General features: G+C 39.1%; 2 long non-coding RNA genes and 1 pseudogene across 2 annotated transcripts in view; 2 read left to right on the forward strand and 1 right to left on the reverse strand.

The window, feature by feature from the left end:
* On the forward strand, positions 1-25,878 carry LOC123330544. Its single transcript, XR_006546543.2, has 3 exons — positions 1-58; positions 522-624; positions 25,260-25,878. It is a non-coding gene; the product is annotated as an uncharacterized LOC123330544 (long non-coding RNA).
* The window catches only part of LOC123330542, a 521,303-nt gene continuing 512,840 nt past the window's right edge, over positions 17,773-26,235 (reverse strand). The window contains exons 5-6 of the long non-coding RNA XR_006546541.2: positions 18,945-19,038; positions 17,773-18,052 (exon numbers count right to left, since the gene is read on the reverse strand). This is a non-coding gene — a long non-coding RNA (uncharacterized LOC123330542). The remainder of the gene's footprint in view (positions 18,053-18,944; positions 19,039-26,235) is intronic.
* On the forward strand, positions 20,080-21,451 carry LOC102403219 (annotated as a pseudogene).

A 26,235-nucleotide genomic window follows, 5' to 3' on the forward strand; every position in this document is an offset into this window, starting at 1 on the left:
GGAATGGCTACCCACTGCAGTATTCTTGCCTGGAGAGTTCCATGGATAGAGGAGTTGGGTAAGCTATAGTCCTTAGGGTCACAAAGAGTCAGACATGACTGAGTGGCTAACACTTTCACCTGCAATCCTCCCAACAACCCTGGGACAAAGTACTATTATTATCTCATTTTACAGATGAAAAAATGTGCTTAGAGAGGTTGAATAAACTGCTCAAGGTCACACAGATAGTAGAAAGTAATAGAGCCAAACTTCTAAGGCAAGCAGTGTGATAATGGCTTGTGCTCTTAAACATGATGATATTCTGTGATCCAGGAAATGACCATGAATCAAAGGAGAGGGAATTTGAAAGTAGAGGACTCATTGTACTATGCTTGGTCCACCAAACACAGTGAGACACAGACAAATTTAAGAGAAAATGAAGCAACTGTGAGATTGTCTCTACACACCCTTAATACTTAAGGCATGGATGTGGAACCTCACAGTATAAAACAAACATTAATCAATATAAAATCTGGCCCCAGGTTCCCTGCATCTTAAGAGATACCTCAGAAGAACCATAGGATTCTGTATAATAAGAATTGGAACTCTGCCATCAGACCCTCAGACATGGGAGAGATCTTCAAGGTAATTTCACCATGGTTTGTACCTTAAGTTCACCTCACCATCCTAGGTGCTTCATATTTCTTACGTGAAACAATGAGAAGGACTGTGTTTGGGAGCATGCCAAATACCACCAACTATCTAACTGCAGAGTTGGGAGAATATCCCTCAGTTTCCACATGCATACAACAGGATGATAATCATACCTAACTTTCAGGGTGAATGTAAGAATTAGAAATGGTGCACATAAAGTGCCCAGCACAAAGGAGGTATCAGTAAAAGGCAGGTGCTATCTTCATTTTCATTACTATTGGCATTTATTTCATAAAAATACAAGGTATTGAACCCAAATGCACTATATATTTTGCTCAATTTTCTATGATGAATGACCAAGTGTTGTTTTTTTCTTTCTTTTTTTTTTTTTTTTTTGCATTTTAAAAAAATTTTATGTAACTTTTTCAAACCTATATACAAGCAGAGAAAACAATATAGTGAGCTTTTATATTTTCTATACTCTAATCATCCTGCTACAACTGTATTCTATTGCTTTTAAGATGAATGTAAGAATTCAATTGAATTTCTGTAGGCGGGCATGGGCAAAAAGAGAGAGCCAGATGTATTAAAGTAGAATCAATTTGACATGGGTTATCTCCCTTTGAATTAGGAATCATTGTGCTCAGCAATATAATCAGTTAGGGAACACTCTGATAACTCTAGTAGAAAAAAAACAGCAGGGCTATTTAGGAGAAAAAAATGCCACACCAGATATGAAAGGCTGTAAGTTGTTTGGAGTAATAGTAAAGGTGCTCATATACAGCAGATGTTGCTTCCTGAGCGTGTCCACCACTGGGATCACACCATGCCAGGGCATGGTTGGCAAACTGGTAGGATGGGTCAGCAGTGATCTTTGCAGGAAGATTTGGGGAGTCTCCTAGAAGAGGAGTCATCCTCAGAAAGAAGGCAGTCTGTTATACACACTCAGCCTAGTAGGAATTAATGGGGAAAGGAAATATGAGTACAGTATGGAATTTTTTCCAAAGGCTTTTTTTAAATTAAAATATAGTCGATTTAAAGTTCTGTGTTGGTTTCAGGTATACAGCAAAGTGATTCAGTTACTTTTCAGATTACAGTTCATTATGGGTTATTACAAGGCATGGATATAATTCCCCGTGCTATACAGTGTATCAGTTTTGCTTGTTGATGGTTTCCTTTGCTGTGAAAAGCTTTTAAGTTTGATTAGGGCTCATTTATTTTTACCTTTATTTAAATCACCTTGGGAGACTGATCTAAGAAAATATTGCTAAATTTATGTCAGGGAACATTTTGTCTATGTTCTCTTCTAGGAGTTTTATGGTGCCATGTCTTATACCTAGGTCTTTAAACCATTTTGAGTTTATTTTTGCATATATAGTATGAAGGAATGTTTCTATTTTCATTGGTTTACATTGTCACTGTCCCTCTTCCCCACATCGCGTGTTAAAGAGATTGCCTTTTCTCCACTGAATATTCTTGCTTGTGTTGTAGATTAATTGACCATAGGGTATGGGATTTGTTTCTAGGCATTCTACTCTGTTCCATTGAGTTGTACGTCTATTTTGTGCTAATAACACAGTGTTTTGATTACCTTAGTTTTGTAATATGTTCTGAAAGGGTTATGCCTCCAGCTTTGTTCTTTTTCCTCAGATTGCTTTCACAATTCTGGCCCTTTTCTGGTTTCACATAAATTTTAGCATTAGTGCAGTTCTGTGAAAGATGTCATGCGTATGTTGATAGGGATTGCATTAGATCTCTGGATTGCTTTGGATGGTATGGACATTTTAACAATATTAATTCTTCCAAACCAAGAGTATGTGATACATTTCCAGTTCTTTGAATCCAAAGGTTTGTCTTTTGATATAACTCCAAATGAACTTTTTTTCTCATTTTAATAGGAAGTGAAAAGAATATATGATAGCGCTGACAAAAATATTTTCACTAAAATCTCCATAAACTCTTAGAATGACAAGAATAAGATTTTAGTTTTAAGTATTTTAATATGTAAATATTCAATTTTAAACAAAGAAAGCCTATCTCTTCATTTCTGCATGAATACAGCATGGCTTTGTTTCACTAAAGCATTCACATGCATTTTGGCATCTCTAGAATCCTCTCCCCCAAACAGCTGTAAGAAGTAGCTATTGGTGGTGCCCAGGGAAGTTGGCTGAAATGGAAGAAGTTAAAAAATCAAATGTTTTGTAGATGCTAAAAGAATTTGATCATGAAGATGAAGGATATGCCCTAGAGAATCTAGGAGACAATAAAGAATGTGTTTTAGGGAGGCAAAAAGTACTTTTCAGTTCAGTTCAGTCACTCAGTCGTGTCTGACTCTTTGCAATCCCATGAACCACAGCATGCCAGGCCTCCCTGTTCATCACCAACTCCCAGAGTCCACCCAAACCCATGTCCATTGAGTCAGTGATGCCATTCAAACATCTTATCCTCTGGTATCCCCTTCTCCTTCTACTCAATCTTTCCCAGCATCAGGGTCTTTTCCAATGAGTCAGCTCTTCGAATGAGGTGGCCAGAGTATTGGAGTTTCAGCTTCAACATCAGTTCTTCCAATGAACACCCAGGACTGATCTCCTTTAGGATGGACTGGTTGGATCTCCTTGCAGTCCAAGGGACTCTCAAGAGTCTTCTCCAACACCACAGTTCCAAAGCATCAATTCTTTGGCACTCAGCCTTCTTCACAGTCCAACTCTCTCATCCATACAGGCTATTGAAAAAACCATAGCCTTGACTAGATGGACCTTTGTTGACAAAGTAATGTCTCTGCTTTTTAATATGCTATCTAGGTTGGTCATAACTTTCCTTCAAGGAGTAAGTGTCTTTTAATTTCATGGCTGCAATCACCATCTGCAGTGATTTTGGAGCCCAGAAAAATTAAGTCAGCCACTGTTTCCCCATCTATTTGCCATGAAGTGATGGGAACAGATGCCATGATCTTTGTTTTCTGAATGTTGAGCTTTAAGCCAACTTTTTCACTCTCCTCTTTCTCTTTCATCAAGAGGCTTTTGAGTTCCTCTTCACTTTCTGCCATAAGGGTGGTGTCATCTGCATATCTGAGGTTATTGATATTTCTCCTGGCAATCTTGATTCCAGCTTGTGTTTCTTCCAGCCCAGGATTTCTCATGATGTACTCTGCATATAAGTTAAAAAAGCAGGGTGACAATATACAGCCTTGACGAACTCCTTTTCCTATTTGGAACCAGTCTGTTGTTCCATGTCCAGTTCTAACTGTTGCTTCCTGACCGGCATATAGGTTTCTCAAGAGGCAGGTCAGGTGGTCTGGTATTCCCATCTCTTTCAGAATTTTCCACAGTTTATTGTAATCCACACAGTCAAAGGCTTTGGCATAATCAATAAAGCAAAAACAGATGTTTTTCTGGAACTCTCTTGCTTTTTCCATGATCCAGTGGGTGTTGGCAATTTGATCTCTGGTTCCTCTGCTTTTTCTAAAACCAGCTTGAACATCAGGAAGTTCACGGTTCACATATTGCTGAAGCCTGGCTTGGAGAATTTTGAGCATTACTTTACTAGAATGTGAGATGAGTGCAATTGTGTGGTAGTTTGAGCATTCTTTGGCTTTGCCTTTCTTTGGGATTGGAATGAAAACAGACCTTTTCCAGTCCTGTGGCCACTGCTGAGTTTTCCAAATTTGCTGGCATACTGAGTGCAGCACTTTCAGAGCATCATCTCTCAGGATTTGAAATAGCTCAACCGGAATTCCATCACCTCCACTAGCTTTGTTCGTAGTGATGCTTTCTAAGGCCCACTTGACTTCACATTCCAGGATGTCTGGCTCTAGGTCAGTGATCACACCATCGTGATTATCTGGGTCATGAAGATCTTTTTTGTACAGTTCTTCTGTGTATTCTTGCCACCTCTTCTTAATATCTTCTGCTTATGTTAGCTCCATCCCACTCTGTCCTTTATTGAGCCCTCTTTGCATGAAATATTCCCTTGGTGTCTCTAATTTTCTTGAAGAGATCTCTAGTCTTTCCCATTCTATTGTTTTCATCTATTATTTCTTTGCATTGATCACTGAGGAAGACTTTTTTATCTCTCCTAGCTATTCTTTGGAACTTTGCATTCAGATGCTTATATCTTTCCTTTTCTCCTTTGTTTTTCACTTCTCTTCTTTGCAAAGCTATTTGTAAGGCCTCCTCAGAGAGTCATTTTGCCTTTCTTTTCCTTTGGGTAGGTGTTGATCACTGTCTCCTGTAAAATGGCATGTAACTCTGTCCATAGTTCATCAGGCACTCTATCTATCAGATCTAGTCCCTTAAATCTATTTCTCACTCTCACTGTATAAAAATAAGGGATTTTATTTAGGTCATACCTGAATGGTCTAGTGGTTTTCCCTACTTTCTTCAATTTAAGTCTGAATTTGGTACTAAGGTGTTCATGACCCGAGCCACAGTCAGCTCCTTGTCTTCTTTTTGCTGGCTGTATAGAGCTTCTCCATCTTCGGCTGCAAAGAATATAATCAGTCTGATTTTGGTGTTGGCCATCTGGTGATGTCCATGTGTAGAGTCTTCTCTTGTGTTGTTGGAAGAGGTTGTTTGTTATGACTAGTGCATTCTCTTGGCAAAACTCCATTAGCCTTTGCCCTGCTTCATTCTGTACTCCAAGGCCAAATTTGCCTATTACTCCAGGTGTTTCTTGACTTCCTACTTTTCCATTCCAGTCCCCTATAATGAAAAGGACATCTTTTTTGGGTGTTATTTCTAAAAGGTCTTGTAGGTCTTCATAGAACCATTCAACTTCAGCTTCTTCAGCGTTACTGGTCTGGGCATAGACTTGGATTACCGTACTTTAAGTGCCAATAAAGCATGTTATGTGAATGGTTAGACATGCCAGATATGGAGGTAAGTCTTATCGATAGGTTTCTAGGTTTCTAGGTTCTTCTGTCCTGGGGACCAAGGTGTTCGTATACGTCTTAGAACTGAGGTGGAGCAGTGTTACAGTTTGGGAGCTGTGCCATTTTGTGGTTCCACAGTGGGAAAACCTGTGCTCTCTTAAGAATGAATACAACTCTATGTTTCTTTTAGGTAGAATTTGAGTAGAGCCTTCCAGAAAGTCTGTGTGCACTGCCATCTACCTAACATAAGGGAAAATATGCAGAGCTGATACCTTATTTTGATTTACAAAATTGCTCCTTCTTTTTCCAAAAGGATGAATATAGTGATGAAAATGTGCTTCTCTGCTTTCCTAGTACAGAGAGTGTAATTAACTGGCACCTGCTGATTCTATCTGAAATCCATCAATAAGCTGCTACCAAGGCTACACTTCTTTTTTTTTTCCCTTTATTTTATTTTTTAACTTTACAATATTGTATTGGTTTTGCCATATATCAACATGAATCCACCACAGGTATACATGTGTTCCCCATCCTGAACCCTCCTTCCTCCTCCCTCCCCATACCATCTGTCTGGGTCGTCCCAGTGCACCAGCCCCAAGCATCCAGTATTGTGCATCGAACCTGGACTTGTGACTCATTTCATATATGATATTATATATGTTTCAATGCCATTCTCCCAAATCATCCCACCCTCTCCCTCTCCCACAGAGTCCAAAAGACTGTTCTATACATCAGCATCTCTTCTGCTGTCTCGTATACAGGGTTATTGGAGAAGGTGATGGCACCCCACTCCAGTACTCTTGCCTGGAAAATCCCATGGACGGAGCAGCCTGGTAGGCTGCAGTCCACGGGGTCGCGAAGAGTCGGACACGACTGAGCGACTTCCCTTTCACTTTTCACTTTCATGCATTGGAGAAGGAAATGGCAACCCACTCCAGTGTTCTTGCCTGGAGAATCCCAGGGATGGGGGAGCCTCTTGGGCTGCCGTCTCTGGGGTCGCACAGAGTCAGACACGACTGAAGCGACTTAGCAGCAGCAGCAGCATACAGGGTTATTGTCACCATCTTTCTAAATTCCATATATATGCGTTAGTATACTGTATTGGTGTTTTTCTTTCTGGCTTACTTCACTCTGTATAATAGGCTCCAGTTTCATCCACCTCATTAGAACTGATTCAAATGTATTCTTTTTAATAGCAGATTAATACTCCATTGTGTATATGTACCACAGCTTTCTTATCCATTCGTCTGCTGATGGACATCTAAGTTGCTTCCATGTCCTGGCTATTATAAACAGTGATGCGATGAACATTGGGGTACATGTGTCTCTTCAATTCTGGTTTCCTCAGTGTGTATGCCTAGCAGTGGGATTGCTGGGTCATAAGGCAGTTCTATTTCCAGTTTTTTAAGGAATCTCCACACTGTTCTCCATAGTGGCTGTACTAGTTTTCAAGGCTACACTTCTGATAGGCTATTCCCAGCCAGTAACTTAGCATGGTGAAGGGTACTGAGACAGGCCCATTCCTGAGAAATTCAGGACTATAACAATGGATAACTTGACTTGAAGATTTCCCATCAACTTTGACAAAATTATCTTAAAACTCTGACTAGTCTTAAGGCCTTTCCTGTCCCATATTCCTTCCTCCTCCACAAAAGTGAATGTACCTCACTGTTTGATGGCTTCCCCCAACCCCAGTTTCGTAGTGATATAATTTACATGTGTTATTGTAAAGGTTTAAGGTGTGGCAGGGAAAAGAAATGCAAGAAAGCAAAATGGCTGTCTGGGGAGGCCTTACAAATAGCTGTGAAAAGAAGAGAAGCGAAAAGCAAAGAAAAAAAGGAAAGATATAAGCATTTGAATGCAGAGTTCCAAAGAATAGCAAGAAGAGACAAGAAAGCCTTCTTCAGCGATCAATGCAAAAAAATAGAGGAAAACAACAGAATGGGAAAGACTAGAGATCTCTTCAAGAAAATTAGAGATGCAAAGGGAACATTTCATGCAAAGATGGGCTCAATAAAGGACAGAAATGATATGGACCTAACAGAAGCAAAAGATATTAAGAAGAGGTGGCAAGAATACACAGAAGAACTGTACAAAAAAGAGCTTCACGACCAAGATAATCACGATGGTGTGATCACTGACCTAGAGCCAGACATCCTGGAATGTGAAGTCAAGTGGGCCTTAAAAAGCATCACTACGAACAAAGCTAGTGGAGGTGATGGAATTCCAGTTGAGCTATTTCAAATCCTGAAAGATGATGCTGTGAAAGTGCCGCACTCAATATGCCAGCAAATTTGGAAAACTCAGCAGTGGCCACAGGACTGGAAAAAGTCAGTTTTCATTCCAATCCCAAAGAAAGGCAATGCCAAAGAATGCTCAAACTACTGCACAATTGCACTCATCTCACACGTTAGTAAAGTAATGCTCAAAATTCTCCAAGCCAGGCTTCAGCAATATGTGAACCGTGAATTTCCAGATGTTCAAGCTGGTTTTAGAAAAAGCAGAGGAACCAGAGATCAAATTGCCAACACCCACTGGATCATGGAAAAAGTAAGAGAGTTCCAGAAAAACATCTGTTTTTGCTTTATTGATTATGCCAAAGCCTTTGACTGTGTGGATCACAATAAACTGTGGAAAATTCTGAAAGAGATGGGAATACCAGACCACCTGACCTGCCTCTTGAGAAATTTGTATGCTGGTCAGGAAGCAACAGTTAGAACTGGACATGGAACAACAGACTGGTTCCAAATAGGAAAAGGAGTTCGTCAAGGCTGTATATTGTCACCCTGTTTATTTAACTTCTATGCAGAGTATATCATGAGAAACTCTGGACTGGAAGAAACACAAGCTGGAATCAAGATTGCCAGGAGAAATATCAATAACCTCAGATATGCAGATGACACCACCCTTATGGCAGAAAGTGAAGAGGAACTCAAAAGCCTCTTGATGAAAGAGAAAGAGGAGAGTGAAAAAGTTGGCTTAAAGCTCAACATTCAGAAAACAAAGATCATGGCATCTGTTCCCACCACTTCATGGGAAATAGATGGGGAAACAGTGGAAACAGTGTCAGACTTTATTTTTCTGGGCTCCAAAATCACTGCAGATGGTGACTGCAGCCATGAAATTAAAAGACGCTTACTCCTTGGAAGGAAAGTTATGACCAACCTAGATAGCATATTCAAAAGCATAGACATTACTTTGCCAACAAAGGTCGTCAATCAAGGCTATGGTTTTTCCTGTGGTCATGTATGGATGTGAGAGTTGGACTGTGAAGAAGGCTGAGTGCCGAAGAATTGATGCTTTTGGACTGTGGTGTTGGAGAAGACTCTTGAGAGTCCCTTGGACTGCAAGGAGATCCAACTGGTCCATTCTGAAAGAGATCAGCCCTGGGATTTCTTTGGAAGAAATGATGCTAAAGCTGAAACTCCAGTACTTTGGCCACCTCATGCGAAGAGTTGACTCCTTGGAAAAGACTCTGATTCTGTGAGGGACTGGGGGCAGGAGGAGAAGAGGAGGACAGAGGATGAGATGGCTGGATGGCATCACTGACTCGATGAACGTGAGTCTGGGTGAACTCCGGGAGTTGGTGATGGACAGGGAGGCCTGGCATGCTGCGATTCATGGTGTCGCAAAGAGCCGAACACGACTGAGGGACTGAACTGAACTGAACTGAAGATGTGGCATAATAGACTGACTTACAAATACCATGAAGTGATTATTACAGAGGTTTGGATAGTATCCATTATCTCATGTAGATTCAATAAAAGATAATGAAAAATTTCCTTGTGATGAGAAATCTTAGAACTTACTCTTTCAACTATTTTCATACATATAGTATTAACTATAGTTTTCACGCTATTCAATGATTCAGTCTCCTTTCTGTTAACTGATCTATTCAGACTTTCTATTTCTTCCTGATTCAGTCTTAGATTATATGTTTCTAAGAAGTTTTCCATTTCTTCTAGATTGTCCTATTTGTTGTGTATAATTGTTCATAGAAGCCCCTCTTGTGATTAATTTATTTCTGTAGTACCAGATTTGATGTCTCCTTTTTAACTCATAATTTTGATTTGGGTCATCTTCTATGAGCTTGGTTAATCTAGCTATAGATTTGTCCATTTTGTTTATCTTAGAGCCTACTTTTAGTTTGGCTAGCCTTTTCTGTTGTTTTCCTCTTCTCTATTTCTGCACTAATCTTTACTCCAGGCATACCATGAAGATATTATATGTTTGTTTCCAAACCACTGCAATATAGCAAATATTGTATAAAGCAAGTCATATAGGATTTTTTTTTGTGGTTTCCCAATGCATGTTTACACTATATACATATATTACATATAAGTGCTATGTTTACACTATATTAAGTGTACAATAGCATTATGACTTAAAAAACAATGTACATACCTTTAATTTAAAAAATAATAATAATACTGTTGGGAAAAGGGTATGATAGACTTGATCCATGCAAGATTGCAACAAAGCTTTCATTTGTAAGATATGCAGTATCTGCAAAGCATAATATAACAACAGTAATACAACACATTTTGCTTGTATTTCCTTCTTTCTGCTAAATTTGAGCTTGTTTTCTATTTTCATAAGATACACAGAGTTAAATTGAGATCTTTCTTCTTTCTTATTGTGTTTATTGCTAAGAACTTCCTCTTAGAACTGCTTTTTCTGAGTCCCATATGTCTTGGTATGTAATATTTTCATTTTCACATCTCTAGATACTTTATTTCTCTGTTAATTTCTTCTTTGGTCCATTGGTTGTTCAGGAGAGTATTGTTTAATTTCCAGGCATTCATAAATTTTAGTTTTCTCCTGATTGATTTTTAGTTTCTCTGACCATTGCAATCAGAGAAGTTACCTGGTAATGATTTCAGTCTTCTTAATTTGCTAAGAATCGTTTTGTGGTCTATCCTAGGAAATGTTTACGTGTACTTAAGAAGGCATGGTTTGCTATTGTCTAATAGACTGATCTATATATGTCTGTTGGGTACAAATAGTCTGTAGTATTGTTAATATCCACTGTCTCCTTATTGATTCTTAGTCTGAATGATCTATTATTGAAAGTGGAATATTGAAGTTTCCAACCACTATTATATTGCAGTTTATTTCTCCTTTGAGTACCTCTGTTAGTTTTGCTTTATGTATGTAGTTGCTCGAATCTTGGGCTCATAAATAGTTACAACTGTTATATCTTCTTGATGTATTGACCCCTTTATCGTTATATAATGCCTTTGTCTGTGTGTTTTTGTTTTGTTTTGTTTTGTTTTACCATGCTTCAAGTCTGTTTTCCATATAAATATACCTGTCCTGCTTTTTCTTTGGTGACCATTTACTGAACTATGCTTTTCTGTCCCTTTACTCTCGGTCTTTGTATATCTTTAAGGCTAAAGTAAGTGGTTCACAGGAAGCGTATTGTTGGATTTAGTTTTTATATCCATTCAGTCACTCTATGTGTTTTGATTGGGGAATTTAATCTATTAGGTTGGCCAAAAACTTCATTCCAGTTTTTCTATAACATGGCAAAATCCAAATGAATTTTTTTGGCCCCCCAATATTTATATTTAAAGTAGTTATTGATAGAAACTCACTATTGCCATTTTGTTGGTTATTTTCTGATTGTTTTGAAGATCCATTGTCCTTTTTTATGTGGCTGTCTTTTTTCACTTGTTTGGTACATTATGGTATGAGTATCTTTGACTTTTATATCAAGTTATTTTTTACATTTACTACAGGTTTTTCCCTTGCATGAAGCTAACATAAAATAGAACACTCTGCTTTAAACTGATAACTTCAACAGAATTCCTAAGGCTTACACTATTATTTCTCTTTCCCCTAACATTTTAGGTTTTCAGTGTTATAATTTACATATCTTTTGTATTCTATAACTGATAACAGATTATTTTTTTATTTTTTTAACTTTTAAATTAGAATTTTAAGTGAATTATACACCACCACTACCTCATTACAGAATCTAGTTTTGACTATATAATTTACCCTGTTCAGTGAGTTTTACACTCCCTTTTCATGTTTTTATGATGTTAACCAGTGTCTTTTTTATTTCCATTCAGAGCACTGACTTTGGCATTTTCTGTAAGTCAGGTCTGGTGGGGGTGGTTTAGTTGCCAAGTTGTGTCCAATCTTGCGACCTCATGGACTGTAGCCAGCCAGGCTCACCTGTCCATGAGATTTTCCAGGCAAGAGTACTAGAATGGGTTACCATTTCCCTTTTCCAGGGGATCTTCCCAACCCAATTGTGTCTGACTCTTTATGAGCCCATGGACTGCAGCACACCAGGCTTCCCTGTCAATCACAAACTCCTGGAGCTTACTCAAACTCCCATCCATCAACTCAGTGATGTGATCCAACCATCTCTTCCTCTGTCGTCCCCTTCTCCTCCCACCTTCAATCTTGCCCAGTATCAGGGTTTTTCCCAATGAGTCAGCTCTTTGCATCAGGTGGCCAAAGTATTAGAGTTTCAGCTTTAGCATCAGTCCTTCCAATGAATATTCAGGACTGATTTCCTTTAGGATGGACTGGTTGGGTCTTTTTGCAGTTCAAGGGACTCGCAAGAGTCTTCTCCAAGACCATAGTTCAAAGGCATCAATTCTTTGGTGCACAACTTTCCTTATGGTCCAACTCTCACATCTATACATGACTACTGGAAAAACCAAAGCTTTGACTACATGGATCTTTCTTGGTAAAGTAATTTCTCTGCTTTTTAATATGCTGTCTAGGTTAGTCATAACGTTTCTTTCAAGGAGTAAGCATCTTTTAATTTCACGGCTGCAGTCACCATCTGCAGTGATTCTGGAGCCCAAGGACAGAAAGTCTGTCATTGTTGCCATTGTTTTCCCATCTATTTGCCATGAAGTGATGGGACCAGAGGCCATGATCTCAGTTTTTTTTAATGTTGAGCTTTAAGCCAGCTTTTTCACTCTCCTCTTTCACTTTCATAAAGAAGCTCTTTATTTCCTCTTCGCTTTCTGCCATAAGGGTTGTGTCATTTGCATATCTGAGGTTATTGATATTTCTCCCGGCAATCTTGATTGCAGCTTGTGCGTCATCCAGTCTGGCATTTCACATGATGTATTCTGCATATAAGTTAAATAGGCAAAGTGATAATACACAGTCTTGATGTACTCCTTTCCCAATTTGGAACCAGCCCATTGTTCTACATCTGGTTCTAACGGTTGCTTCTTGACTGCATATAGATTTCTCAGGAGGCAGGTCAGGTGGTCTGGTATTCCCATCTCTTTCAGAATTTTCCACAGTTTATTGCGATCCACACAGTCAAAGGCTTTGGCATAGTCAATGAAGAAGAAGTAGATGTATTTCTGGAATTCTCTTGCTTTTTCTATGATCTAAGTAATGTTGGCAATTTGATCTCTGGTTCCTCTGCCTTTTCTAAATCCAGCTTGAACATCTGGAAGTTCATGGTTCACGTACTTTTGACACCTGGATTGGAGAATTTTGAGCATTACTTTACTAGTATGTGAGATGAGTGAAATTGTGTGGTATTTTGAGCATTCCTTGGCATTGCCTTCCTTTGTGATTGGAATGAAAACTGACCTTTTCCAGTCCTGTGGCCATTGCTGAGTTTTCAAAATTTGCTGATATAGAGAGTGCAGCACTTTCACAGCATCATCTTTCAGGATTTAAAATAGCATAACTGGAATTCCATCACCTCCACTAGCTTTGTTCATAGGGATTCTTCCTAAGGCCCACTTGACTTTGCATTCCAGGATGTCTGCCTCTAGGTGAGTGATCACACCATCATGATTATCTGGGTTGTGAAGATCTTTTTTGTACAGTTCTTCTGTGTATTCTAGCCACCTCTTCTTAATATCTTCTGCTTCTGTTAGCTCCATACAATTTCTGTCCATTATTGAGCCCATCTTTGCTTGAAATGCTCCCTTGGTATCTCTAATTTTCTTGAAGAGATCTCTAATCTTTCCCATTCTATTGTTCCCCTGTATTTCTTTGCATTGATCGCTGAGGAAGGCTTTCTTATCTCTCCTTGCTATTCTTTGGAACTCTGCATTCAGATGGGTATATCTTTCCTTTGCCTTTAGCTTCTCTTCTATTCACAGCTATTTGTAAGTCCTCCCCAGACAGCCATTTTGTTTTTTTGCATTTTTTCCCCTGGGGATGGTCTTGATCCCTGTCTCCTGTACAATGTCATGAACCTCCATCCATAGTTCTTCAGGCACTCTGTCCATCAGATCTAATCCCTTGAATCTATTTGTCACTTCTACTGTATAATCATAAGGGATTTGATTTAGGTCATACATGAATGGTCTAGTGGTTTTCCATACTTTCTTCAATTGAAGTCTGAATCTGGCAATAAGGAGTTCATGGTCTGAGCCACAGTCAGCTCCTGGTCTTGTTTTTGCTGACTGTATAGAGCTTCTCCATCTTTGGCTGCAAAGAATATAATCAATCTGATTTCACTATTGACTCTCTGGTGATGTCCATGTGTAGAGTCTTCTCTTGTGTTGCTGCAAGAGGTTGTTTGCTATGACCAGTGCATTCTTTTGGCAAAACTCCATTAGCCTTTGCCCTGCTTCATTCTCTACTCCAAGACCAAATTTGCTGTTACTCCAGGTATTTCTTGACTTTCTACTTTTGCATTCCAGTCCCCTATAATGAAAAGGACATCATTTTTGTGTATTAATTCTAGAAGATCTTGTAGGTCTTCATAGAACAGTTCAACTTCAGCTTCTTCAGCATTACTCATTGGGACATAGACTTGGATTACTGTGATAGTGAAAGGTTTGCCTTGGAAATGAACAGAGATCATTCTGTCATTTTAGAGATTGCATACAAGTACTGCATTTTGGACTCTTTTGTTGACTATGATGGCCACTCCATTTCCTGTAAGGGATTCTTGCCCACGGTAGTAGATATAATGGTCATATGAGCCAAATTCACTCTTTCCAGTCCATTTTAATTTGCTGATTCCTAAAATGTCGATGTTCACTCTTGCCATATCCTATTTGACCACTTCCAATTTACCTGGACCTATTCTAGATTACTATGCAATATTGCTCTTTACAGCATCAGACTTTGCTTCTATCACCAGTCACATCCACAACTGGGTGTTGTTTTTGCTTTGGCTTCATCTCTTCATTCTTTCTGGAGTTATTTCTCCACTCTTCTCCAGTATCATATTGGGCACCTACCGACCTGGGGAGTTTATCTTTCAGTGTCCTATCTTTTTGCCTTTGCATACTGTTCATGGGTTTCTCAAGGCAAGAATACTGAAGTGGTTTGCCATTCCCTTCTCCAGTGGATCACATTTTTTCAGAAATCTCCACCATGACCCATCCATCTTTGGTGATCCTACACAGCATGGCTCATAGTTTCTTTGAGTTAGACAAGACTGTGGTCCTTGTGATCAGATTAGTTAGTTTTCTCTGTGTTTTTTCCCAATCTGTCTGCCCTCTGATGGAGAAGGATAAGAGGCTTATGGAAGCTTCCTGATGGGAAAGACTGACTGAGGGGGAAACTGGGTCTTGTTCTGATGGTCCAGGTCCATGTTCAGTAAATCTTTATCCAAATTTCTGTTCATGGGTGGTGCTTTGTTCTCTCCCTGTTATTTATCTGGGGCCAAACTATTGTGGAGGTAATGAAGATAATGGCGACCTTCAAAAGGTCCCATGCATACACTGCTACACTCAGTGCCCCCAACCCTGCAGCAGGCCACCACCTACCCACGCCTCTGCTGGCGATTCCTGGACACTCACGGGCAAGCCTGGGTCAGTCTATTGTGATCAGTCCCATGTGCTCCTTTCTCCTAGGTCCTGGTGTGCATAAGGTTCTGTTTGTGCCCTCCAAGAGTCTGTTTCCCCAGTCCTGTGTAAGTTCTGATGTTTCTATGGTGGGATTAACGGTGACCTCCTCCAAGAGGGCTTATGCCACACCCAGGTCCACTGCTGACCCATACCGCCACAGGAGACACTAAAACACAGTTCTGTCTTGGTCCCTGTGTCCTGGTGTGCACAAGCTTTGTTTGAGCCCTCTGAGTGTCTCTAGCAGGTATGGGGTTTGATTCTAAACGTGATTTCACCCCTCCTACCATCTTGCTGGAACTTCTCCTTTGACCATGGACATGGGATATCTCCTCAAATTTGCTCTAGCAGTGCGTAGCTGCCACTCCAACTCCACGCAGCCACCTCATGGTTCTTGGAGTTCACTAAACATTTTATAGAATTATTCTGAATTCTCTGACAGTTCATAGATCTTTAGTATCATTTATTAGAGTTTTATTATTAAATAGCTTCCTTTGGTGTTCTCATTTGCTTCATTTTTTCATGATCCTTGATTCCTTACCTTGGTTCCTCTGACTGGATAATTTCAAATGTCCTATCTTCCAATTTACTGATCCTGCCTATTAATGGTCTGAGACTGCTTTTGAAGCTCTCTAGTGAATTCTGTTCAGTTACTGCATTTTTTAGCTGTAGAATTTCTGTTTTCTTTTTTTTTTTTGATGGTTTAAATTTGTTAAATTTCTCGTTTTTTTATCCATTATTTTTTAATTTCATTTAGTTGTGTATGTGTTCCTAGAGTCCACTAAACATTTTAAAGAATTATTCTGAATTATCTGATAGCTCATAGCTCTTTAGTATCAGTTATTAGAGATTTATTATTAAATAGTTTCCTTTGACACTGTCATAATTACCTCATTTTTTCATGATCCTTGATTCCTTACCTTGGTATCTGTGCATATGAATAAGTTTCCTTTTCTAGACTTTGTAGGTTCACTTTGGCAGAGATAGTTCTTCACCAGTAACTTCAGCTGAGGGTTCTGGACATATCTGCTGGCAACATCCTTGGGCAACTTATGGTTCTATTAGGTTCTATTTTTGAGTAAAGCAACTGTTCAGGCTCTGAGATTGTGGGTAGAGTGGTGTGCCACTGGCTGAGAACAGCTTGACAGAGCTGCTGGCTTGGTTCCCTGCAGTCCCTGTGACTGTTGGCTTTGTAGTTGCCTAGATTCTCTGGCCAGGCATACTAAACAGTGGGGACTGGGTACTACACTTGGCAGTAGGCAGGGCTATGAGTAGCTTCCCAGCCCTGCAGCAGGAATGGGACCCAGGGCTTGCACAGCTCACTGTTTTGTATCCTGAATCAGGTGAGAGTATGCACTGAATATCCTGTCAGGTGAGCACTGGTTTTGCTCTGCAGACAGGGAAAGCTGCGGCTGTGCTACTTGCCACTGTTATCAGTGTTGTTTCATGGACTACACAGCTCCCCATGTGTTCTTGTAAGTTTCCCGGTCAGGTTGTCTGAAAGCTGTATTCAGCAGTAAGTAGGGTTACAAATTCATTACCCTGCCTGGGTGCAGTAGGAAAAGCAGCTTCAAGACTGCTGAATTCTCTTTGTGAGCTTAACTCAAGCCAATCCATGCCCCAAGTTCCTTGGTTAAACAGGGCCACTGGCTTTGCTCTGGGGGCCCATGCTCTGCAATGAGCAGGGCTGACTCTGGCCCTGGCCTGGCTGGAACAGGAAGGGCCTACTTCTGGCAACTCCAAAATTTTTTAAAAGGCTTTTTGGTTGGGAGGGGCTAGGAGCTATGATTTGCAGTTGATGGAAGAGGTAGGAATTAACATCCCTACCTGGCTATAGCAAGGGAACCCTCCATACCTGGTACAGCCTTTGTTCTGAGGGCCAACAGCTCTATTCATCTGCTTCTCCACTTAACAGTTGCTGTGTAGCTTCCAGGTATTCTCACCAGTCCGCCTGTCAGAAGAGGGCTCAGCACCATACCCTACAGCAATCAGAGCTATGACTCAGGCTCCTGCCAGGCTGTAGACAGACCAGGCTCTAGAACCAGTGGAATTCCTTGTTTGGGCACCTGAATTAAGCAGTCCTTGCCCTTCCAAGTTCCCTGGTCAGACTCTGCCCTGACTTGACTCTACAGATGAGCAAAACCCCTTATTGGGGCTACTACTTGAGCCCTGCTGGTAGTAACGGGGCTGGTTGCTGGAAGCTCTCCTCTTCTCTCAGTGTCAATCAGGTTCCTGGTGGCTGAGTTCCACAGATTCCCTTGTGGAATTTCCCTGGGTTATCCCCATGCAGTGAAACCAGAGTAAAGACTCCAGCACAGCAATCCACAATGCTGTAAGAGCCTGATGTCACCCTGGGCTCTCTTTCCTACAGAGGAAATGTAGGCTCAGAGGAAACCTCTTGGTGTGCCGCTATGCCAACCTAGGGAAGGAGTCATGAGGTCGTTATGTAGCCATTCCTCTTACCTTTCTAATGCAGTCTGTCTTGGTTCCTATGGTGCAGAGAGTTGCTTCAGCTTCAAGTTCTAGGATTATTTTAATGGTGTTTTGTCCATGAATAGTTGTTCGTTGCTGTTCTTATGAGGGAGAGCAAAATCAGGAATGCTCAAGGTTACCATTTTGGTGATATCACTCTTCATGGCTTTTCTGATATGTGGTTCCCTCTCTTTTTCTAACTGGAGGCCTTTCCTTAATAAAGCCCTCACATGTTTAATCCCATCTTGGTGTCTGCTGCTCAGAGAATCCAGCCAACCTAATGAACAAAGTGAAAACATTTTCAATAATTGCTTTTGTATAACTGGAAAGCAAGTAGAAATTTCATGACCAAAACATATCCATGGTGGAGTGCAATGTAACTAAAACCTAGGTTCTGTGCTACCTCTGTTTTCTCATCTGCAGAAAATGAGTTCAGATCCTCTTCAGATTTCATTCATGGTTGTAGTGTATACTTCCATTCTAAACACATCCATTATCTTTTCACTTTTTTGCTTTGGGGATTTCTTGAAGCTGTGGTGACTACTCAGGTAATTGGCAGATACAGTATAGATAGTGGGGAGTTCCCTGGGGAAATATTCAGTACACACATGTCCCAGTCCTTATTCTTTAGATAGATCATTCTGGAAGTCTTCTCTGAGCTTCTCAGAGATCCCTGATCTACCTATTGACCCTATACTTCCTAGAGCAGCAAACATCAGCAACATAATTACTTTTGGCTTTCTTCCTTCCTTGTCCCACTCTCCTCCATTCTTTCCTCTTGATTCCTGGGATAACTTCCAAGTATATTACCTGCACCAAACCCCTAATCTTAGGCTCCACTTTGAGAGAACCCCAAGGCAAGATATCATCTATTGAAAATGGTGACATGAATTTTTAAGATGATTTACTTCTCTCATGAACATTACACCAAATGTTAATATGGTATATATGGCACTTAATAATTTGGTCCCTTGGCTACTCTTTAATCACTCACAACTCTTCTGCATACACTGTGTCCCAGCCATATCAAACAACATATAATTCTGTTTATAATGAAAGTGTTTTGTTACCCCCAACACTATACCTTTCATATGCTAGTTTTTCTTTCTCCATCAACCTGAGGAAAATAGAAAAGTTCATTTACCAGTGCTGACTCTTTAGTTACTCACCTGGGCAAATTAGCAGTAGATACAGAGAGCTTTGCAAAGGCACATATCACACTGCACTGTCATTTTAGTTCACTTTAGTTCACTGACTTCCTTACTGGAAGAGAAGAGAAGGACAAAATTCTTGTCTTCTAGAGTGGCTTCACATTGTATGGTACTTGGAAGTTTCTCAAATATTTTTTTCCCCCACAAATCAGCAATGCACTTAATAAAATAATATTTATAACACAGCAAGATATAATACAGAGATAGTATAAATGTGAAGATTTTAATGTTAACTCTCTTATTCTGGATACATGTAGTATTTTACAATAATAATTACTTTTACTTACTAACTGAGCTTTTTAATAGCTAATAGCTAAGTTTTATACCATAATTAAAGCAAATGTTAAATTTAACTAGTAGAGGAAATGGTTTTATCCTGGAAATTCTCTTCCCTGTGTAATCTGACCAGAGAATCTCATTTTTTAAATAGTTTTAAAATGAAAAGGGAAAGAAATTCACCAAATTCTGTTTATATAGTACAATACTAGCATTGCAGTATCTATTTTGATCTTTATTGACCAATTTAGAAAAATCAGATATTACTGTTTCCATTTAAAACACGAGGAAAGTAAAACTTTAAAAGTTAAAATGAATATCTCAAAAGCACACAGATGAGAAGTACAAGGCTAAGATTTAAATCCAGACATGCTAAATTTTATCTAAATACTCTTCATGCCATTTGACTCAAACCTCCAGACATTATCCTAACTGACTTGAGACAAAATGACAGATGCTATACAGGAACTAAAGCCAACACATTTTGGTACCATATTGCCAGATACCTAATGTTGAGGGAGCATATTCTGGAGTGAAAATACTATTTTAATAATGATATTACAAAATAAAAGACTCAGTACATAACATGAATATGAATGTTTTTATAGAGTTGAAAATACTCTAACCATATGATCCAGAAATTCAAAACCTAGGTCTTTACCCAACAATGAAAAGGTATGTCCACACAAAACCTGTAAGTGAATATTTATGACTGCTTTATTCATAACCACTCAAACTGGAAGCAAGATGTCATGTACATTCAGGGGAATAACACACTAAAAAAGGAGAAATTAACCATTACATAAAACAACATGGGACAGAGGCAAACAAAATGGCGGTGCCGAAGGGGAGCCTGTGGCTCAGGGCCCAACTGGGGATCCCGCCGCTGCTGCTGCTGGCCATGGCCCTGGCCGGAGGCTAGGGAACCGCCTCGGCTGAAGCGTTTGACTCCGTCTTGGGTGATACGGCGTCTTGTCACTGGGCCTGTCAGTTGACATATCCCTTGCACACCTAGCCCAAGGTGCCTGCCAGTTTGTACACAGTGGATCACACAGAAGAGGAGTTGTACGCATGTCAGAGAGGTTGCAGGCTGTTTTCAGTTTGTGGATGATGGAATTGATTTAAATCGGACCAAATTGGAATGTGAATCTGCTCATGTCCCTGATGCCAAAAATGCATCTACTCTTCCCTCTAACTGGTAAGATCATTCTGGAGTGATATGGTGGACACTGCACAGAGCTTCATAACCTCTTCGTGGACTTTTTATCTTCAAGCTGATGATGGAAAAATAGTTATATTCCAGTCTAAGCCAGAAATACAGTATGCACCAGAGTTGGAGCAGGAGCCTACAAATTTGAAAGACTCGTCACTAAGCAAAATGTCCTATCTGCAAATGAGAAGTTCACAAGCACATAGGAACTATCTTGAAGATGGAGAAAGTGATGGCTTTTTAAGATGCCTGTCTCTTAACTCTGGGTGGATTTTAACCATGACTCTTGTCCTCTCTGTGATGGTGTTGCTACAGCTGTGGAGCAGTATGTTCCCTCTGAGAAGCTGAGTATCTATGGTGACTTGGAATTTGTGAATGAACAAAAGCTAAACAGATATCCAGCTTCTTCTCTTGTGGTTGTTAGATCTAAAGCTGAAGATCATGAAGAAGCAGGGCCTCTACCTGCAAAAGTGAATCTCGCTCATTCAGAAATTTAAGCTTCTTTTTTTTTTTAAAGAAAAATGGAATAGACATCTAAATTTCCATTCCTCATAAAGCCTTTTAAAATGGTTTCATTGGATATAGGGCTTAAAAATCACTATTAAATGCAAATCAAGTTACCCAAATCTGTGAAGACTGTATTTGCTGTAACTTTACCTTCAATTTTTTTCTAGTAATTTAAGAGATGGCTCTTTGGGATTGTATTTTTATTTTACTAATATCTGTAGCTATTTTAATTATTATTTGCATTGTTTTTGTTTGTTTCCTTGCTTAGCCACATTCTGTGAGCCGACCATTGTTCTTCCCCACCGCCTGCCCTGTCAGTCACCTTAGTTAATAAGCTGAATACTCAGTAGGATGTGATGCTGTTGCTCAGAAATGGCCGACAACTTGTAATTTGAAATTTAGTAGAAAATACCCTTTAATACACTACATTTTCAGTTGTATTGAACTGAAATCATTAAAATTTTCTTTGAATTAAAAAAAAAAACATGGATATATCTTAAAAGCATTATGTTACCTAAAAGAAGTCACACAGTATGATTCCATTTATATGATAATCTGAAAAAGGCACAACTATAGGACAGACAAAAGATCAATGGTTACCAGGGGCTAGTGGTAGGGGAGCAGGTTAACCACAAACTTTGGGAAATGTTCTATATTCTGAGATAATGGTTATGTGACTATATACATTTGTCAGAAATTCATTGACCTGCACAGCTACAAAGTCTATTTTACTCTATATAAATTGAAAGAAAGAAAGTGAAAGTCACTCAGTTGTGTCTGACTGACTCTCTGCAACCCCATGGACTGTATAGAATTCTCTCTCTAGGCCAAAATACTGGACTGGGGAGCCGTTCCCTTCTCCAGGGATTGAATGCAGGTCTTCTGCACTACAGGCAGATTGTTTACCACCTGAGACACCAGGGAAGCCCCTACATAAATTATACCTCACTAAACCTGAGTTAGAACATAGAAGATACATGGGTCCTATAAAGTATTTGAATATAAGATAAGATATATATACAACCTTTACTTGTGAAAAGTATAAGTATGATTGAAGACGTAAAGTCTTTTCAAATTAAACACAAGGTCAAATGCAATTATAATCAAAATCCCTTGCAAGGTATCAAGCAATTTCTAATATTTACATGCAGGTGCTACAGACTAGATTAAGCATGATATTTTGAAGACGCACAGGTCGGGGTGACTTGCTTTAATCAAGATATCAGGACTTATAATGCTGTAGTAATTAAAATATTTTCCTATTGGTTCAGAGAAAGATCAATAGGAAAAACAGAGCACTCTTGAGAATAAAGTCTTTGTGGAACTTTTATATATATTAGAGAATGCATTAAAAAGCAAAGAGGGAAAGGTAGTTACTTGGTAAACAATATTAGGACAATCCATTTCCACTATAAAATTAGATGCCTAAGTCAAATCATGCACAAAATTACTATGTATATGATATAGAGCTAAACATGAAATTAAAAAAAAAAACTTAAAGAGATAAGTAATTCTGCCTATCATAACATTTAAAACTTCTACAGTAAAAAAGACTATTAAGTTAAAAGAGAAATAAACTGAAAAATACCACCAACATGCACTACAGGCAATAGAAAAATTCAAATGATTCCTATCAGTCAATAAGAATATGATAAATAATCCAATAGAAAAGAGACAAAGAATATGGGTAAATCAAGAAAGAAAACAGACACAGTATCATTAGTGGTTGAGAAAAAATGCAAAACAAAACAAGATGTCATTTAAAACCCATTAAACTGGCAAAAACTATATTAACTCCAAATGATAAGATATAGGAATGAAAATCTCATACACAGCCAGTTGGAGGATAAACTGGGTTTGAGGGGCAATTTGGCAATATCTTCTCAAGTTGAAAATAAGCATATCCTACAACCCAACAGTTCCATTTCTCAGCATACTCTAACACATTCATGTAAGATATATGAATAGAAATGCACAGGGACATCCACTATCATTGTTTGTAATGGGGAAATATATCATTGTTAGAATTTATATTTCTCTCCTCTGGATACTTGAACCAAATGGAAATATAGACAAACAAAAAGCTTCAGAAATTGTAATTCAGCATCCTCATTAAATATACTCAGGAAAACCAAATGCATAGAAGTTGACCTAACCAAAAGGACCAAAAATTAATTTCCTCATAACAAAGATACCTTTGTTTCCATGGATTAGCCACCAAACTCTTGGCCATTGACTATCTACATCTGTTCAGTTTATTTGCACAAATGGTACCATGTAAAAAATTCCCATTCTGGCAGGAGAAGGTGTTTCATTCTATTTTTGCAGACTTTGAGTATATATCATGATAAGTTAAGTGCAACAAGATTATAATTAACTTACAGCTGTGCTCAGACTTCAAAATTCATTTCCCAAACTACAAGAAAGGAATAGAATCTCTATTTACACCACTATGACTTATGTCTCATTGTCTTTCTATTCAGTTCAGTCAATTCAGTTCAGTCGCTCAGTCGTGTCCGATTCTTTGCAACCCCATGAATCGCAGCATGCCAGGCCTCCCTGTCCATCACCAATTCCCAGAGTTTACTCAAACTCACGTCCATCGAGTCAGTGATGCCATCCAGCCATCTCATTCTCTGTTGTCTCCTTCTCCTCCTGCCCCCAATCCCTCCCAGCATCAGAGTCTTTTCCAATGAGTCAACTCTTCGTATAAGGTGGCCAAAGTTTTGGAGTTTCAGCTTTAGCATCAGTCCTTCCAAAGAACACCCAGGACTGATCTCCTTTAGAATGAACTGGTTGGATGTCTTTGCAGTCCAAGGGACTCTCGAGAGTCTTCTCCAACACCGCAGTTCAAAAGCATCAATTCTTTGGTGCTCAGCTTTTTTCATAGTCCAACTCTCATATCCATACTACACTTAAAAAAAAAAAATTGTTCTTAAGTGAAAGTGCAAGTTGCTAAGTCATATCCAACTCTTTGCGACCATACAGTCCATGGAATTCTCCAGGCCAGAATACTAGAGGGGGTAGCCTTTCCCTTCTCCAGGGGATCTTCCCAACCCAGGGATCGAACCCAGGTCTCCCACATTGCAGGCGGATTCTTTCACCAGCTGAGCCACAAGGGAAGCCCAAGCATTGAAATTACTGGAACATCATTTCAAGAAGTCATCATTTAAGTATCAGCTTTTACTTTTAATCTGGAAACAGAGTCTTTTTTTTTTTTTTCTGGTCATTATACTGATCCAGTTCATTTTAGTTCCTTCTGAAAGGAATAGGTGAAAATAAACTTTCTCAGTTGTAGATGAACTAGATTATGTTATTAGCCATTTAGAATGTGCTACCCTCAGGAAGGATCTCCAGTAATAACATAAACCCAAAACTTTTACATACAAGACTTAAATGACCATTTAATGCTTTATTTTTCCATTGCTCATTCTTCTATGGTTTTATTCTAGAAAAATGTTTATTATCATATTACTACAGTCAGTATTTATTCCTAATGGCTTTATTAGGCCATTCACTCATGTTGATTAAGAATGATATGTTATGAGAATTAGTACTAGAGTCTAATTTTTTCCCTGATAATTCAAAATTTTATGTTCAATAAGCTACTTAAGTTCAATAAGCTACAAAATTCTACAGACAGAAATCTTACCCTCTTATATAGCCAAGCAGATACAATCTGTTACACATATGTTCTCAAGATAAACAATAACTAGTCAAGAGAACAGCACAATTTGCCACATATAATTCATCCTAAATTCACTTGGTAATTGAGGTGACCATTTATGTTAGCTAATTGACTTTGTTCAAAGAAACAGTAAAATTCTCATGTCTTTATGACAAGAGGTAATTATGCTACTTGGAATGAGTGTCCCAGACAAAATTAGTCTCCTTCCTTCACACAGAAACTGACAGACAGAAATGCTTTCCCAGTTTCTGTGTAATAAAGCTGGGGTCATACAGCTGGCCAAAGGCTTATTTGGCTTTCAACAGGATTTACATACTTTCAGAAAGACAGAGAAAAAAGCTTTCAAGTTTCCTAAGGTAAATGCTTCAGGAAAAGAAGAAAGTCACTTCCTTTATTTTCAACAGGGAAATCTAAGCTTCTTATTTTTATTTTGTATTTCTCCTTATACAACAAAGCTCCCAGTCACAAACTGGGCAATGTACTTCCTCCTATCTTTCTCTTAAGTATAGAGTGAAAGTTCTTTTTCTTAGTTGAATGGAGTAAATCTGGTAAAACCAAAGGCCAACCAACAACTATGTACCTTTTGTTTTAGGACTGGTAACTGGTTATCTATCAGCCTCTTCAGCAAGAACTCTGACAAGAAAAATTGGAATTACCTGCCTTTGGGTCATTCAGAACACACTCTTGAAAGGGAGAGTTGAGTTAATTAAGCTGGAACCACAAACGTGTTAAACAGAGAGGAGGAGAAGAGGGCATTGAGGATCATCCATTCTGGCAGGAAGTCAGTAGCATAGATGAAGCTAAGCTTTTCAAATTCTCATCCCTAGTTCCTTCTCCCCACCTACCTTCAAGGTGGTGTTAAGGGGCTGCACATACAGTTCAGTGGTGCTGCTACTGCCAAGTCCTGTCTCAGACTTCCTCTTGATTTACCTTCAAGACTTTCGTTCACTATTTTGACATCCTAAGTAAGGGTGAACCTTATAGCACGTGATGGCCAAAAATGACTAGCACCAAGACAAGTAAACAAAATAAATTACATAGGAAAAAAATGCTGGTTGCAGAGGTGAGAATAAATAATCAAATAGCTAGAAATATTTCCTTATGTTACCCGCTTCTGAACAGCAGCAGTGTTCAATTGGGGACACTTTCCCCCAAAGGTGATGCTTTGAATGGGAGCATTTATATTTGAACATAATTATAATAAGTTATAAGAGGCGGTCCTAAGTTGGTGGAGGAATAGGATGGGGAGACCACTTTCTACCCAACAAATTCATCAAAATAACATTTGAACGCCGAGCAAATTCCACAGAACAACTTCTGAATGCTGGCAGAGGACCTCAGGCACCCAGAAAAGCAGACCATTGTCTTCAAAAGGAGGTAGGACAAAATATAAAAGATAAAAAGAGAGACAAAAGAGGTAAGGATGGAGATCCGTCCGGGGAAGGGAGTCTTAAAAAAGAGAGAAGTTTCCAAACACCAGGAAACACTCTCTCCGGCGGGTCTATGGTGAGCCTTGGAATCTCAGAGGGTAAAATAACTGGGAGGAAAAATAAATAAATAATTAAAAC

The sequence above is a fragment of the Bubalus bubalis genome, chromosome 19 (assembly GCF_019923935.1).
Source record: "Bubalus bubalis isolate 160015118507 breed Murrah chromosome 19, NDDB_SH_1, whole genome shotgun sequence".
Lineage (NCBI taxonomy): Eukaryota > Metazoa > Chordata > Mammalia > Artiodactyla > Bovidae > Bubalus > Bubalus bubalis.